This window comes from Hermetia illucens, chromosome 4, assembly GCF_905115235.1.
Source record: "Hermetia illucens chromosome 4, iHerIll2.2.curated.20191125, whole genome shotgun sequence".
NCBI classification, from domain to species: domain Eukaryota; kingdom Metazoa; phylum Arthropoda; class Insecta; order Diptera; family Stratiomyidae; genus Hermetia; species Hermetia illucens.
The window spans coordinates 47,374,202-47,390,288 of record NC_051852.1 but is presented as its reverse complement, the minus strand read 5'-3'; the positions used below and the strand labels follow the sequence as shown (position 1 = coordinate 47,390,288).

General features: G+C 41.9%; 1 protein-coding gene across 1 annotated transcript in view; it reads right to left on the bottom strand.

Moving 5' to 3' along the window:
• Positions 1 to 5,667, bottom strand: part of LOC119653664 (ras-associated and pleckstrin homology domains-containing protein 1) — a 474,167-nt gene extending 468,500 nt beyond the window's left edge. Inside the window, exon 1 of the mRNA XM_038058496.1 lies at positions 4,134 to 5,667. The gene's annotated coding sequence lies outside the window, so the exon portion shown is untranslated. The remainder of the gene's footprint in view (positions 1 to 4,133) is intronic.
• Between the last annotated feature and the right edge of the window lie 10,420 nt (positions 5,668 to 16,087).

Here is a 16,087-nt window from a genome sequence, read left to right as displayed (position 1 = left end):
TTTTTTCGCTGGTTTTGTCCCACAGCAGAAATGAGCATCAAATCTCGTAAAACGCCCGTTTTATCGAACAAACTGCCACGATTTACAGAGAAAAAAATATTATTGAAATGCACTTGCTGTGAGGTCCAAACCGAAACTGAACCGTGCGTGTGTGAAAGCCTTGATTGCTTTTTGCTTTTTGGAGATTCAAACCGTATTGAAACCTGATAAAATTTATTCGTGTCGAGGGAGTATTCGGTCCTCTACGGTTTCTATTAGATACCGAATAGAAAGTGAAACACCATTTCACACTTGCCGGCTGCGATCAAAGCAGAATCGAAAACGAACCGAACCGAATATAACTGTATACGTGTTAAGTGAACCTAAAGCTAACGGACCTTGGGAACAATGAGAACACAATGGCTATCGTATAATAGCTAGATCGTATCTATGTATGCATATATAAGAAAACACTAGTGTTGTAAATAGAGCTAAGCTAAGCTAACTTAGTCCTTAAATTTGTGGGAACGAGTTATGAAGGTGACTATATTGCTAATAATTGTAAAGATTACTCTAAACCAATGCTCTTTTTTCTAAAAAGATCAACTATGGACACCACTCATTTAGTTAAAAAATACATTTTTTTGGTTGTAATGTACCTGGTACAAAAATTTGACAAAACCAGAAATACAAAGATAACAGAAGCAGGCCACAAGTAGATAGCATAAATAATAAAGCAAAGAAGAAGAAAATAGAGTGGCCTAGATCAACAGGTGTAAAAATCGAGCGTTCCGCTGTAAATATAATCTCCTTTCGTAGAGAGTGTTCTATCAAAGACCACATCCGTCATCTAACAAGCTGACAAAAAATACGTAATTCTTAGTTCGGACTACTGTTATACTACAGTATCCCGTCTCGAAAACGGAAGTGTTGGTGAGGGTTCAGAACTTTTGAAGGGCAGTTACTGTCACTTCTTATATATTATATATGTATAGGTCCGTTGGGGTAAATACAAACAAACTCTGGCGATATTTATATGTAAACCTGCACTATCCTCTATTTTATCTTCAGGAGCGTGTAAACATATTTCAACCCCCACTAACCTGATGCTGATCAAGGAAACATGGGTACAAGCTCAAAATGGCGGAATTTTGAAAATTAGCAAATCATCTGTTTAAAGAGCATTAAAATTCCAGCAAAGAAGACAAACTTAAGTCTGCCAAAAAAGGTAGAAAATCTAAAGCCTGTCGGCCCATTTACTTATGATAGTATCGGGTCCATGAAAAACCTAGTGGAAATGGAACTACTCAAAATAAGATTTTTCGATAGGCAGCGCAGCGTGCACTCGAAATAAGTTGCAATTAAAAAGAAAAAGACCAGGCTTTCTGCCAAGAATATTAAAGACAGAAAAAAGAATTTCTACGGTGGTGATATAAAAAAAAAATCCCAAAATCTCAGTTACTGTACCCCAACTTTTCAAAAGGGGATGATCGCGGCAATTTGTTTCCTAAATAGTCTCCCCATTCTCTCATCCTCTAGGGTAGGGTTGAAGACGCCACATCTTTTTAAGGGGTAACCTGCCCTTAAGGCAGCCTTCCACGGTGAAGCGCAAATTCCAGATCTATTTTTGGGAATTAATTACAAAGCAACCACAGAAGATTGTCTAATGATGTTCTTTTATTTACGGCCGACTGAAGGAGAAGTTCAAGGATGTAAAATTGCAAGGAGTATTCCATGCAGACGCATTGGGAGTCAATCGATCATCTACTGCATACCACCTAAAGGCCACGGGAAAGATTCAGAAGGAAAAGGAATGAATGAATTTTCTGAGGGAGCCATTGGAAGGCATCTGCAAGTCTGTGAATTGTTACTTGAAAGTTACGAAAGAAAACAATTTTGTTTGTAACGGGTGACGAAAAGTGGATCTTCCACGACAATTCGAAGTGCAAAACATCATGGGTTTCACGAGGCTAGCCATCAACATCCCAGCCACATAGGAACATCCACGGTAAGAAGACATTGCTGCGCATCTGGTGGGACTAGAAAGGAGTGATCCACCGCTAACTCTTGAAACCTGGTCAAATGGTGACGTCAGACCTTTGCCGGCCGCAACTATTGCGTCTGAACCAGGTACTGCAAGAAAAATGGCCAGAATGAAAGGACAGATACGACAAGGTCATTTTCCAGCACGTTGCATTACCGCCGCATGTCGCAAAAGCGATCCAGGAAACATTGTGAACACTCGGTTGGAAGGTGTTGCCCCACCCGCCGTATTCACCAGCCATTGCTCCATTAGACTACCATTTACTTCGGTCGATGACCCACGGATTAGCTAACCAGTGTTTCGAGTCGGCAGCAAGTGCCGAAAAATGGATACCTCAATGGATCACCAGCCAAGATGAGAATGAAATGAGAAGTTCTTCTTTCATGTTTTGTTAAATAAAGAAACAAATGCGTTTACTTCAAACAAACAAACGAACAGTCATTTTCGGACACTTCACATCAACTGTACAATGTGGGATCCCTTGGTCTTCGGCGTAATGCCATTCGATGAGCGGGGCGGTCGTACGACACTAAGCGCTCGAAAAGACTGTAGGTCATATCCTCTCCGATCTACTTTCAAAATATCGGAAAAAGATAATCGGTTTGTTGAAATCACGGCGATAGAAGACTCCCCTAACTCCATCATAAACACTTCACCGTCTCCAATAGCGAAGGCAGATACAATACAAACTAAATATACGACTTATTAGGTGATAAATAAAACGATTAATTCTGACTCTGTTTGTTATCATTTGAAACTTTACTAAGGTTAATGGGAAACCAAATATAATTTACCTAATTGAAGTTCATAAGAAAATATGACGTTATTCACTTAACCCCTCCGTATACTCCAGACCAGACAAAACGAAGTACCTAACACATCCCCGGAAATAGCATTGTCAACGTTGGAGGCCTTTACCTTAATTTGCTTCTTTTGAAAATTTTCCTTGTTGCACAGCGTGTTACTTTTTTAAGGTTGTGTGCAAAACAAAACCTTATTAAAATCGATTCGCTGTCTGTCTGTTTCTCAAACGTAGTTTTCTCCAAAGCGGCGAAACCTATTTGAACGAAATTTGGTAGACAGATGGAAACTATGAAATCCCACGCATACAGTAAGTGACATAAGTGTAAGTGAAATGTACTTGGATCTTAAAGGAGGGCTCCCTATAGATGCGAAGGAGGAATGTAAAATTTTTTATCAATCAATATAGTCATCAGGGGTATAAAATTAAAGGTCTCGATTAGTACATTGCGACTGATATTAGTTTTGATGTGAATTGTAAAGTCCACGAGTAAAGAGTCAAAATGTGCACACTTAAAATGAGGCAGGATTCATTTTCCGAAACGACCCAACCCAAAAATCTGGAAAAAATCAGGATGCTGCACTTAAATGAATTCTAGGCTTCAAAATATGTCCCGCTCCGAAATCTGCTTAAATAAATTTTCTAATAGCATATTACCTACTTTTTTAAATTGACTAAAAATTCCCCTTGACTTCATCCTACCAAGCACAGAGCTTATAGGGCAGTATCGCCGTTTCCGTTTCCGTTTTATACACCGCATGAAAGTGAAACAATCTGCTTTCAACCGCCATCCTCAACTGTTTTGTTGAATCGTAGTGATTGCAGGATTGATGCCTACCATTCAAAGCAAGAAGCTAATCTTCAAAAAGAAAGAACCATATGAAATCCCACATCCAAACGAGCAAAAATCTAAATACTGATTAACTTGATTCAATTGAAATTTATGCCCGGGATCGTTATCGTTATTTACTGCCGGAAGTCGAATTTGCTTAAACATAAAATTCCTGGCTCTTGCTCAGTTATTTTCTCGATGGTGTTGAAATAGCAAAGATCAAAATTCATACATATGCTCGTATATGTGCATGACAGCCACTAGACAACAGCCATATGGTTGACTTGAACCATCGTCAAAATAAAAAAATCAATAGAGCCTTTTATCCCCGCACTGAAGGGGTGAACATCAATTTAGAAGATAACTATCCCTTGCATAGTGGGGATTTTCCAGTTTAAATACAGAAATACTGCTTCCCTATAATGCCACACCGGCCAATTTAATACAATAGAATGAATGGGCACAAAAAGGCTTACCACTAGGATCATCTATCCACACTTCCGCAGTTTTAATATCCTCCAGCAAATGTTTTTCACAGCAAAATACCAGACACAATAATTGTTTGGGCCTTGGGCGGTGATTTCCTGTACCACATAAAAATATCCTTCTGCAAACACACCAGGTGGCACACTGCACTATGCACTTCAACACTATTTCATGCCGTGCGCTCTTCTGCACTATTTCAAATGGTCAGACATACTTAAATGCACGAAGACTGTCGACTATACAACTGTGCAACGAAATGCAAGGACAAGTTGGTATTCTCCACTTTTTCTCTTGTCTGCAGATAGTGAAATTTTCTTCATATGAGAAGAAAAACACAAATCTTTCTCAAAAGCAGCACCAACAACACATGGGGAATCCCCTTCTGACACTGTCCTTTAATATGAAACTTTTGTCTGGTGGAAACACAACCGAACACAGCAAATGACCATCAGACCGAAAATTCACGTCAAGGACATTAGCAATAAAACCAAACCGAAGGAATGATGACTATCGAACCGGGAAGGCGTCCTTGTTTTTCCGGCATACATAAAATATTTTTATTCTGAAATTATACTGACAGCAACACCCCCACAACGCACGTAACCGACAACTGAAGACCAAGGCACGATGCCGAGCAGTCACAACAGAGAACAGTCAACACTAACCCGGAATACTCACAGAATTATCCGGAACTACCTAAAACGCCCAGCGCGACCCACCGACAACCGACCATCGACCGATGAACTTAGCCCAAATCCCCAAATAGCGAGAAGACAACACCGAAAACAACCAGAAAGAATCCGAATCGTATGGAAAAGGAGAACGTTGGTAAAAAAAAGGCATCAGATAATGGCGCACTTGAATTTCATGAGTCCTCGCATCCCCGACAATGGTGTGGGAATCTGTTCTGCCTGATTTGAATACACAATAGCCTTTGTGCCGCCTCCACTTCCGTGCCGTTGTGTGGAAGGAGAAGCTCACAGGACACAGTTCCTTTGCAGTTTCTATGCTTTTTCTTTTGACACTCGAATCTTAGGATCCTTGGACAGAGACGGCGGAGAAAGTCTGACCCGGAAGGAAATGCCGGACTGCACGGTCATAGACCCAGCTGACAACCCAAGGGCAGAGAGTTGGACAACAATTACCAAGCCGGCTACATAGGAAGCAGGACATGGAACGGGGGCAGCAATGCGGAAGTCACTAACTGGCTAATACTCCGCATCGGTGACTGGGATTTGCACAGTCTAAATAATACTCCTCCGCGGCGTTGGCGAAAAATCACGAAAGGAACTCCGAAGCTATGCTGTCTGCGTCCGATGCCCGCAAATGCACGAGAGCTCAAGCTGTTGCCTCAACAATGTCACTTTCCGCACCCACAGCCCGGCACTGGAAGCAACCGCACGAACGCGACTGTACAAGCCAACTGACGACGGATTCCACCCGCCTGCACAAATGGAGCTGAATGCAAGAACCAGCCGGTGGAGCTCCAATACTGCTCCACGCTCCAGACCATATCGGAGCTCCCCATGGCTTTCCCCAAACACAAAAAGTGCCGGCTTCTATCTATTCCATAGTGATGCCGCCGACGCAATGGAGCTCTGCAAAGCGTGCTCGCTTATCGAGGCACATGTGTGCAGACATTGTATAACACAAATACATGGGAATGGTGCGATGAAAGTGCATCTGAAAAATACACACTCCCCATAAACCATGCGCTCATGGTTTCGGATGCAACTGCAACTGAACGCTGCAAGGCTGCACTTTGCCTTGGAGAGGGATGCAAACTTTAGACTTTAGTTGAAATACAAAATTCTTCCGTATTTGTAGAAAAGTGGAGACTCTGAAGCGTGGCGTGGGGAAATGGGATGCTAAATTGTGTCTTTCTCCCCATTATACAACGGTGCCTGTACGAATGTATAGTGGAGATAAGTAAAGACGAATGTATCTTAGCTGAAAACATCTGTTTCGTTAGTGGCTAGCCGAATATCAGCGTGCAACCTGAAAAGGTTACTTGGAATCTATTTTATTATTCAATGATTATTACGGGACGTATGTGTATATGAAAACCAAAATTATCCTAAATAAGATCTGTATCTAATGGGACAAAGTAACCATGAGGGAAAGCGGATTTTTCATTTAAGTAATCAAAGTCCATAAAAAAATATATTAATCGAGTGAGCATTTTTTTCCACTTTTTTTGTATGGGAGACGATGGAAAACGGACGGTAGCAAAAATGGGCAATCTAGGTGGGCATTACACTGTGAGTTGGGTCTTGAGAATACAGTCAAAGTCTTCCCTGCTTGTCGCAAAAGGCGACTAAAAAGAACAGATATCTGTGGGCTAGTGACCTGCAAATTTTGAAACTACACTGTTACCGAAGCGTTAAAATGACTACCGAGAGTGGACTCGTATTGGTTTCAGGAATATGCGCATTTTTCTCGACAGCGGTAGCGAGGATCCTCAGAGTGCTCGTTTCCTTCAAGCCTTCGACTCAGAATTCCAGCGATATAAATTGCACATGGTGGGCCTAAGCGGTGTAAGATGGTGGAACTTTGGAGAATTCTCTTCTTTCTCTTGCAGCAGTTTGCTTTTGCACTAGATCCTGGCGGTCTTTTTAATACATAGATTGATTTTGTGACCAGAATTATAGCCCCATTGTGACAAACAACAAGAGTACTAGTCTATACTGAGTGCATGGTTCAGCATTCATACTGATAGATAAAAGACATATTCAAATCTATACTGAAGTTGAGAGTACAGCACTCGGGTTGCAAGCACGGTTCTACTTTTGAGGCCCGAAGTTCCTTTGTTGCCTTGGAGGGAAACACAGCCTGAAGAAAAACCGTCTAGGATGCCACTCGCAAAGAACTGGGCTGAGAACACATACTTCAGGAATTTTCCTGAGACATATGAACTCAGAGAGCTATTCCGCCCATGCTACAAGAAGTCACTTCAGATGAACCGACTCGGGTCTAATCTTAATTAGACCTTGGAGCATTCGCCTACCCCGCTACGACCAGGAAGTCAATATGAATGCAGCGTTTCCTAGCGCCTTGGTTGGTTTTGATTCGGTTGAGAGGGTTGCTGTTACGTCTTCATTCTCACCTGTGCCTTTGTACTCTGGAAAATCAAGTGGTAACAGACGCGAATCCAGTATTGGATTGGAACTGCCATTTATCGCAAAGGCCGTTCTGTTAACTTGTGAGCCGATTTCTGACAGGATTCTGATGGAAAGAATCCGGTTCAAGTTAAAGAACATCACAATTATACAGTGCTATACACCAACGAAGGATTCCAATGCAGTGGATAAGGATACTTTCTATGAGCAATTACATGCAGTTCAGGGGAAGCTTCCTAAAGGTGACATTGTGGTCTAATGGACGGGTGATCTGAATGACAAGGTGAGCTCTGACAGCACGGTGCTTGGATGTGTGGTGAGGAAGCACGGTCTTGGCTACCGTGACGATAATGATGGGTGGATTGCAGAATTCTGCAGATTTCACCGCATCGTCATTGGTCGCAGATGGTTTGAGTCCTATTCTGTACCTGTTTTTCTTCTGTGTTGCTGTATGGGAGTGGTACTTGAAACTGACTCCTATTGGTGCCCAAAAGCTCCAAGTCTTCGTGACCACTTGTCTCCTACGTGTCATCGGGGAACACTGGCGTGATACTATTTCGGACGAACAACTTGGTCGGCGCAACACGTCAGTAACCAGTGGGCAATGTGATTGGATGGCAGAAGTGGCAAGGTCACACATTAAGGAGGGGCGACAATTCCATTGCAGTCGAATTCACTGTCTCAAAATGACCGGTTACCATCGCTTTGATTCTCAGACCAATCTTGGCCAGTGAATTCTCGTTAGCGCGAATTATGTGGCCATACCATCCAAGACGCCTCTTTCGCAATTTTTCTACGATCGATGCAAGCCCATATCAATCGCGGATATGCTCATTTCGGAAGTGATCAAGGCGTATTACGTCACTAGTCCAATGCAACACTTTCGTCTTCATTGCCGTAAGACGCCGTTCTTTGCTTTTTATAGTCATCAAACACATAGAGAACGACAGGGCGGATGGCACTGCGGCAAATTTTAGATTTGAAATGTTCATTGGTACGTCGATCACAAAGAACACCAGGTGTGGAGCGTCACTTGATCCAAGTTGTGTTAATGCATGAATCAATTTCATAATGCAGTTCTCCATTGACTGATAGCATTCTTCTTCTTTTCTTCAGTCTGAGACCGTGTTGCATAAGGCGATCATTCCATTTTTGGACAAGCTGCTCGAAATCATTTTTACGATTAGAAAACATCATCTGCATAAGATCGTGTTTAGGGCGCTGGAAGTTGGATGTCGCGTGTGACAGTGTCCATAACAAGAACAAAGAGGAGTGGTGGGAAAGCGCTTCTTTGGTGAACACCGACAGCGACTTGAAACAATTTTGATACACCCGCCATACTTCGAAATTTGCTTATTGGATCGCGGTAGAGCAATTGAACCCGAGTTCTTCTGGCACTAGGTTTTGTCGTCGAGCATACCAGGTGAGTTCATGTGGTGCACGGTTAAACGCTTTCTCCAAATCCAGAAATGCAATGTAAAGAAAAAGATGCATCTTTGCGTGTTTGCCGTTTGAGTAACCGCGCAGTGTGTAATGCATCAACAGTTCCGCAGTTCATGACTAACCCGGGTTGATTCACGGTTATTTCAATGATTTCGCAAATACGGTTGTCAAGACTACGTTCAAAAATCTTCATGGTAGCAACCGGATCGGACCATAATTTGAACACTCAGCTGGTCTACCAGTGTTCGATATCCTGTGTGCGTTGGTATTAGTGTTCGACAAGTGGATACAGAACTCTCTCACCATCCCGAGTGTCCAGTTTATACTAAATATCTTTGTAATGCAACGCTTAGGTGACAACGATCGTTTTCATTGCTTCACAGTTGGGATTGATGTAAATTTGCCAATTGGCGAGCGTTTTATTATCGAAAAACCTGTGGTAGAAGCGTTTCTTTTCACGGACCTTCATTTGAACATCGTCATTCAAAAACCAACTATTTCGAGAGTGAGAGATCATTTCTTCTTTCTTCTCGCGAAATTATTAATAATGGCGTAACAATCTAATTGTTAGAGCCCTTCATTCAAGACCGTAACAGTACACTACAGGATTACAGTGCCCTGTAGGAGGCAATGTGGTCAATATTGCGCTGAATGATTTGGATCACTATACATATATCCTAGGTTAGTTGTGGAGTCAGCACGCTGTGATAATGGGGGATGTTTGGAACTCACAATATTAGCACAAAACACGGTCGACTGGGTTTTGATAGTGCGATAAGTCCGTCCGGGGTGTTGGATTTCGCTCGCCTATAGAGGCCTTTTGTTCTATGGTTAGAATCTTTGACCGGCTCCAACCTCCAGAAAGCTGTGATTGGTAAAGTGGTTGCTACCGCAAATGCCGCATATGGCACAGGAATCTTCCTTATCTAATGGACATTTAGCTATGGAATGAAGGTCACCGTTAATATCGAAAAGTTACGTATACTGGGAAGACGGAGAAACTGTAGATAGTTTAGACTTAGTACAGGCCGTTCCCGTCTCATCGGTTCTTCAACTGTTATCCTCCCACGTAGAAAATATCGCAAAGTGCAGATTGCATACGTTTCACCTTTGCTTAGTACCTTTGGTCCCAGTTTCAACTCCACCACCGCAACCTTTTTTTAGCTGCTGTTTTAACTGAACAACATAGCCAATAGCATTTCCTTACATTAAGTCCCCATTATTCCTAGTATAGCGTGGAGATAGTTTAATCATATTAAACAGGAGGAAGTTTTTACATTATCTATGTATAGAAGACAGGGACAATCAAATAAAGAAGAAAAATCATTTATGAAAAAGGTAAGGAACGCGAAGAATACAGACGAATACGGTTTCGTCCAGAGCAGAGCAACTCTTTAGAAGCTGCTTCCCTTCTGACCTGGAAGCAGCGTGAAGTGGATCAAAGATGTTGTTTGCATTATATTCAACCTTAAAATCGCAAAACGAGCCGGGTACGACAGGAAAGCCAGCTGACTGCAGTTTATTGAAAATCAAAAACTTTACAACGAAGATCTTCGCTCCGCCTGCTCTTTATCGATCTCAAGAAAGCTTTCGACAGCGTATCTGGAGCACTCTACGCAGGGGGGGCATTCTCGGGAAATAGTCATTACCAAAACAACATATAACAGCGTAAAATATCACGTGCTGCACGTGGTAAAATCTCGGAGGATTTTAAGGTCCAAAGCGGAGTCCGCTAGGGTTGCATCCTGTCACCGATATTATTTCTTTTTGTTATCGGTGACGTTCTTCATGCTACCTTGTCCAGAGGACGTGAAAACATTCAATGGACGACGACGTATTTCCTCCAACACTTCAACTACGCTGATGACATATGTTTGCTCTCTCACCAGGTCATGGACCTTGGCCAAATGGCTCTGGATTTGGAAAGAAAGGCAAGTAGAGTTAGACTGAAGGTAAACACAAAAACACAAGAGTATAGATAATGAATCTTAAATCGCTGCTCATTACGCCGTGGCATTATTTGTAAAGGACACATGGATCATTGAAATATCTGCGGTATGAGGAGATGACGTGATAACAATCGTAAGACGATCAAGGTAACAAAAATAGGGTAGGTTCGCGTTAGAAAGTAAAGAGCAAGTGGAGCTCTGAACCGATTATATTGCCAGACAGTGGCAATAATGGCAAGGCAGCGTATCTCCGAAGCATACTCAAAAATATTGCGGACGAAGGAGCTCTACAGAATAGCTGATGAATGAATACCTTTGAATTGGTAACAGAAGCGAAGACCGATGCAGGATGTGTAAAAGTTAGATTCATCTTCGGAAGGACGAGATCCCATCTTATAATGTTTTGGTCACCACGGACTTCTCTACTGAACTAAATAAGTTATGGTATTTACGTAAATTAAAGCAAATATGTAAAATTCGAAGTCGACCTGGTTGCATGGTAAATTTTGCAGCACACACCACCATTCGAAAAGTGTTTGAGTACATCTTTATAATCGGAATATGGTCGGTAATATCTTCTTTTTTTTCTTTTTCTTCAGCCTTTGTCCCGTTCACAAGCGGGGTTGGCTCGTCGTGATCGGCTTCGCCATTTGGCTCTATCGAATGCCTGATCTAGCTGCAATCTCGAGGCTTTCAAATCCCCATCCAGCGTATCAAGCCACCGTTGCTTAGGTCTGCCTTTTGGTCGTTTACCATCGACTTCGATGTTCAGACCAATCTTGGCAAGTGAATTCTCGTTTGCACGAATTGCGTGAATATGGTCGGTAATATGGTGACTGTTTATAGAAACATTGAAATACCTCAACTAGTTAGAGCGTTGGGCTGTCGTAGCCGAAGGTCGCGGTTCAATTCTCACTGGTGGCAGAAAGATTTGTTATCGTGACTGGATATCGGATATCAGTCGACTCATCTATGAATGAGTACCTGAGTCAAATCAGGGTAATAATCTCGGGCGAGCGCAATGCTGACCGTATTGCATCTAACAGTGTATTACAGTGTACCGTTACGGTCTTGAATGAAGTGCTCTAACACACTTCAGGGTCCTGATCCAATTGGATTGTTGCCAACGATTATTATTATTATCAAATAGTCCGTATGATCTGAGAAGAAGACCGGATCCACTTGAGTATAAGGTTGATACAGACTAATCTCCATTACTGAAGGTTAATTTGTATCAAACCCATCTTGGATTTCCAATAAGGGCTGTTCTTCACTCAGAGCATCTGCTACTGTACTAGTACTATTCAGAATGTGTGGCAAATTGTCTCTGGTTTCCCTTCAGTACGATATAAAATCGCACATAAACTACCCTATCTTCACATTTTGTGTCTTTATGAGGTTGACTGCAGCCTCTGGCAATAGACGTTACTCCATTTCAAAGGTTTCGAGAACCTTCACAGTAGTAATTTGGCATGACAATTGCGTCCTTCCGACATCGTTCAATTGCTTCGTCACCGCGCTCAGGGAAACCTTTATAGGGAAGGTACTGCCAGTGAGAGTGAGAATCCATAGGGCATCGAGATGTGTGATAATGGTTCTGATACTGGCCCTATTCCTCCCTGCGCGGCTGTAACATTAGATCCCAAAGTACGGTCAATGGATAACGGTAGCTGGAAGCAAGCTTGATCCTTTGTTAAAGTCGGCACTGAGTTTTCAAAGATCTGCACCGCCGAAAATTTCTCTGTCACCCATCTCTTCGATTTCGAGCGCCTCCGATTGTGTATCCGAAGTAAGTCTCCTGTTGTCGCGATTTTAAGGGCAATGAAGCCTTAAAATTACTCAATTTGAACCAGGACCCTAGCAACGACTATAACAATTTTCAAGAAAGGTATCAATTATCGATTTTTTTTAGCTTTTTGTTAATTTGGAAATATTTGAACTATGAAATTTATTTTATCTAAAGTCCTAAAAAGTTGAATGATTTACTAGATGATATCTTTTACGCTTCATGTTGTAGTTTAAATTTCTGCAACGTTTAGTTTGCTGTCTCTCATTACATCAGGAAATAAATAATGAGTAGTCTGACTTAATCAACTGCTTAATAACCTTGCATTGCCGTACCTCTTTCGGGACAAGTTGAATTACGATTAACAAGTTGCATCCACCACTCTTCTTGAAAATATATTGGAAGCATTTTAGATACTATCAACAAGGATAAATTATCGGAAAAAGGAATCGTATTGCTATGAAACTCCCATTCAACTTAGATGACTCATTGCTTCACTTAATGATATTATCCCAATCTAAAGCTAAGCAAATGCAATTGATTCACTATATCCACATTGATCCCATCAACCCTACTAAAGCTACATGTGAACCATCTTCAATCATCATGCTCAATCAAATCAAATCAATCTGAGCGACTGGGACGAGGGTACTAAACAATACAAGAGGGCACATTCAACCCCAAAGAGTCCACCCATCTCTTGTCAGAAATAAATATTGATTCAGAGTTCGATAGTGTAACCGAGCGTAGAAGCTAATTGCATAGGAAAAGTAATCCCCATCGTTCAAGAGCATAACGTTCCCCACTTACACATACTCACTCGAGAGAAATGGCAAATTCCACTCGAAAGTGTTGTTGCATCATCCCGATATATATGGGCTTATCAAGCTGTTAGGCATCAGAATAGGCTTTAATAGCGCTTTAAGGAGAAATCGTGTCACACGAAGCTGGAAATGGTGTGAAGATTGTCAGGAATTTTCTTTTCACATTTCGAGTTCTATTTTGGATCTTGGAATTCCCATTAAAAGGATTATCTAACCATCCATGACTGTGTTGCTCAACGAAAGAGTCAAGGATTTAACCCTCAAGCCAGTTGGTAGTGAGCCTTATTTCCAGTTGTCAGACATTCAGGATAAGATGGAATTGTAAGAAATATATGCAAAGGGAGCGTCGGTCAAAAATATTTCCTATATTACCTTGCACCATAGGTTTAAGCAATTCCTTGCTCTGCTGTTTGAACATTTGACAATGACTTAAATTCGTATCGCAATGCAGAGTGGAAAGGACATGGAACCATATTAACTCCATATATGCATATTAAAGATCCTTCTATCGGAGCAAGGATACGAGAAGCGAAAGTCGTTAGCTATGCCAACAGAACATTACTTAGACGGACGTGACTACCGAAGACGTGGTGGCTACAAATGAGCCTCACAGAACATCGATATCGTGGTGGATGTAGTACGTATATCCTGGAAAATTCAGGAATTCTCGACGAAGATGATGATATGTCACTCTCATGCCGTTGGTATTTTATAACACCAATGACATCAAGCGTGAAATATGTGCAGCTATGTGCTTGTGATTCGATATCCTTGTTCCTTGCTGCGTTGGAATGATATTGAGTTCCTCATGTAGGAGGAGATGTGAAAAAAGACCAAGGACACTACCCTGCTATTTTTTTCTTATTTTTCTTATAGCATAGTATGCGTTAATCTTGAGAGTGTATTTACAATATGAAGAACTTTCTTGAAAGCGCTGATTTTTTTACGTTTGCTTTAAGGCAAATTACCTCCTTGTCTCCGATTCCATACAAATTAGAAAACATTTAATATGATCATTTTGACAAGAATCTTTGCTGATTAACGTTAAAATAGGATTTTCTCCAGTTGCAGGGGTAGCATCATATTTTCTAATGCAAATTCTGCTATTCGTAATCAGATCTAGGTTATTCAATGAGCCGTGGGGTCAAGTGCAGATGACCGCTACGGTCTGGCTACTCGCAGGCTGAACTTCTCCTTCGCCTTCACACATTCATATGCAAAAAGTTTGCGCGACATCACATTTGGAACTCAACACTGCGCTTGTAAGGAACGAGTAAGCAGGCCGCCATCTGTGGACGATGGAACGACCGTAGTGCCTCATTAGTAAGTTTAAAGTTTATGGGATCGACACCGATAAGACCTGCCTTTCACTAGACAAGTCTTGTCATGCACACCAGAAAAGGATATGAAAAATATTTTGAGCAAGCGGAACAGGCGCTCTCTCATTTTGTGAGTGAATAGATAAACTTAGAGAATTCAAAAAGCAATGGCGGCCCCACGACTTCTGACCCTAATAATTAGTATTTAAGCCCATATATTAAATCAGTGGGTGAGAAAAACCTCCAAAAATGTACTACGGTAGAAACGTGTGGAAGTCAGCTAAAGAAACCTCTTTCAATTGAAGAAAAAAGCTTTTGCATCAAAAAGGTTTAGGCAATAAATAGCCCGTCAAAATTGGTAATGGAAAGGGTGACCCAAATATAGCCTACACAATGACGAAATCTATGAGCGATACCATGACCGTCCCGTTGTGGATAAAATCCGGCGCAATAGGTTACGGTGGCCGGGTCACTTAATCCGTATGGATGAGGATGACCCCACCCGAAAAATCTATAAGGGCAATATCTATGGTAGAAAAAGAAGACGAGGCAGACCCTGCCTAAGATGGAGCGATGGCGTAGGCCAGGACGCCAGACAGCTTTTAGGGATATCAAATTGGTGGACCTCGGCGCAAAACCGGGATGTCTGGATATTAAGGCAGGCCTAGACCGGATACTGGTTGTTGCGCCGTTGATGATGATGATGACCCAAATGTGAACAATACTAATCTCATCTTCCACATGTAATGCTATTCCAGAAATGACGACCATGAACTTCATTCTAAATCTATTCAAATTCTTCCCTGAATTGATTACGCTAGGCACTCGAGTCAATCTTTGAAATATTTCAACTTGAATTACGCCCTTCAGAGTTGAGATTCTTGGTACAAAATCCTAAACGTTATTGCTCTGAATCAGCAATCTAGTTGCTCCACCACTCAGTGATCCTTACGATGAAAGGAGTTGCATCCGCGAGGTACCCGAGCAAGTAGATCTGACCCCCTAGTTGACATTATACTTAAGCCTTAGGTAGTAGCCTTGAGAAAGCTCTGCAGTGAAAAGCGTACTGCGAGCTCATCCGTTCGTGAGTTCTGGGATCAGCAGTGCAGATTAGGCTTCGGGGGACTGGAGTACCAAGAGAAAAGATGGGGCGAAGACGGAGGACGAGTGGAGCGGAGGTGCTTTCCATACGGAAGACGAAGGGTAGTGGAGTCCTCATCGAATTAAGTCCGAAGACAACAAACAAAGATACGTTCTGTGATGCGATCAAGGCTTGAATTTCGATCCTAGAATCCAAGAGCCCTCTGGAAAAAAGAGAAGGTCCAAAGATGACCAATGCCCCGATAAGTATTTCTTCTGCGAATTCTTGAGGCCAAAAACTCAAGTAATACGCGAAGAAGCTTTTTAAAACGGGGTGAAATCAGAATTGGTTGAGTAGTATTTAGAATACGAATTCGGACAGCCCCACAAGGTGTTAAACATGCTCATATTATGAGCACACTCC